We start from the raw sequence: 2,500 nt of genomic DNA, 5'->3' as shown, positions 1-2,500 counted from the left end.
TCGACGGTGAATAACAGTTCTGCGATGCAGACGGAACCTAATTGCGAGAAGGCAGAGTCTTTCCTAGCGACCAGAAACAATTATGCGGTGCTGAAGATATAACATGTTAGGAAAGCACAGTCTATAGATAATGATGAAGAATGCGGTGCAGCAGAAAGCAAATGCCGGGAAGTCATGATCATGGTCTACGAATCCTTGACGATGAAAAATATTTATGGTGTGCTGTAGATATCATTTCCCGGGAAAGCACACCCTATAGAAAAAAGAACTTTACGGTCAATCGCCGGGATACCTGTCACTTTCCTTTCCTGCATACCGACTCCTCTTCATATTATGAGGATCCATGTGGCCTTTGTTATGGCTTTTCATATCTAAAAATACAACCATAGATTACTACATTATTATAACTGCATAATTATTACTCGCCAACGCGGATTTACTATCTATGCAGCCAAACTCTAGGCCGTAATCGCTCAAAAGTCACAATCGCTGCAAAGGCTTCAAAAGATAAAAGAGAACTGTTCACAGCAATCACCGCAAAAGCTTTGCAAACCTGTAAAGACAAAAACTCCTTTTTTTATGTCCAACCCCACACTTAAATCTTACATAACCGAAGGGCAATCGCTGCGAAAGCTTTACAGGATAAAAGACAACTGTTCACAGCAAAAGCCATAACTGGCAATCACCGCAAAAGCTTTGCTAAACCTGTAAAGACAAAAACTCCTTTTTTTATGTCCAACCCCACACTTAAATCTTACATAACCGAAGGGCAATCGCTGCGAAAGCTTTACAGGATAAAAGACAACTGTTCACAGCAAAAGCCATAACTGGCAATCACCGCAAAAGCTTTGCTAAACCTGTAAAGACAATTTCAGCAAAAGTCCTTTTTAAGTCCAACTCCACCACTTAAATCTTACATAACCGGGAAGCAATCGCCGCCTGCGAAAGCTTTACTGGATAAAAGACAACTGTTCACAGCAAAAGCCATAACTGACAATCACCGCAAAAGCTTTGCTAAACCTGTAAAGACAATTTCAGCTAAAGTCCTTTTTTAAGTCCAACTCCACACATCTTACATAACCGGGAAGCAATTGCTGCGAAACCTTTACAGGATAAAAGACAACTGTTCACAGCAAAAGCCATAACTGGCAATCACCGCAGAAGCTTTGCTAAACCCGTAAAGTCAATTTCAGCAAAAGTGTTTTTTCCACTCCAACCTTGAGACCCCAGTAAAGTATTTGAATAGGGCGTTTCACAAACAGTTGTAAAATTAAGAAAACTGTCATTACCAAATAGATAATACTGTTAATGTCCAAAAATACAAAAAACCCTCTAACTTCTGCAAGGTAAAGGTAACCGTGTTGGATGGAGCTCTTCAAACAGGAAACGAGCAAGGATTCCGTACTGCAAATAAAAATTATATGATAACAGATTAATTTCTCATTATTAATGAGCTGTGTTTGAAATGTAAGTGTCTAGTAACGCTTTTCAGTTTTAAGGCATAAATTTAATATATTTTTTTTTAATTGATAAACAAAATGTTCTTGAAAATTAACTTAAGGCCGTGACAGTAATTTTTTATTATAAATGAAATAAAATTAGCAACTGCTTGTTTGAGCTGGGTAACCTATTGAAATACATCGTTGTCTTGCTGATTACGAACACTATCACTTCGACAGGGGGGCACTCCTGGGACAACTTTGACCACAAAAAGCCGAAACAAGAGTCGGTGAATACAGTCAAGACACATTGTCTTATGTTTAACGAGTGAAAAATGCAAGCTGTTTTCTCCAGAAAAAAAAATGTTACCTTTATAACCGGAAATTCACGCATACTACCTCATGAAATGATAATTTGGTCCTGCTGAATAGCGAAGCCAAACGCGTTGCGCATAGTGACAGTTACCTGTCAAAATCTGTCAATCAAAGAGCCATGCAAACAAGCTAACGATCCGGTTCTCCACTTATTTCAAAATACAATTCCTTTTTTTGTTACATTTCCCAGTTCCTCAACCAGGAACCGATGGAATAAGCTGGTGTGTTCTCACGCTTTAAAAATATGGCAATAAATTGTGTTTGCCCGTCGGCAACATGATCAGCAACATTTCATCGCCTCCTCCTTTTCTGAACAGATCTAAGGTGCATTCCCTGACAGTAACTTCGTCTCTTCTGCATAAATATAGCGAGAATGAATTCAAGAGAAATCGTTCAACACGGTTCGTCCCCGACCAGTTTTGAAACCTGCAACGGCTATCTTGAGGCTCGGGTCTTGAGGGGAGAAGCGGACTATATTCCAGGTTCAATTTCACAGTGAAGGCAAATTTCACGATAGAAAGAATTTTCAGCTAGTAAATATTACACACTAGTGAAAACACAGCCTTTAATAGTCTATTTTTTCCAGTCTTGACCTGGGCCACATTTTGTCAGTACTACCTTTTAACATTTTCCCTTCCGGAACAAATTTTGTTATATAACGTATAAAAACTATCCGGCTGCCGGCC

This window comes from Montipora foliosa, chromosome 9 (assembly GCF_036669935.1).
Source record: "Montipora foliosa isolate CH-2021 chromosome 9, ASM3666993v2, whole genome shotgun sequence".
Taxonomy (NCBI): Eukaryota; Metazoa; Cnidaria; class Anthozoa; order Scleractinia; family Acroporidae; genus Montipora; species Montipora foliosa.
This window is presented reverse-complemented; position numbering follows the sequence as displayed.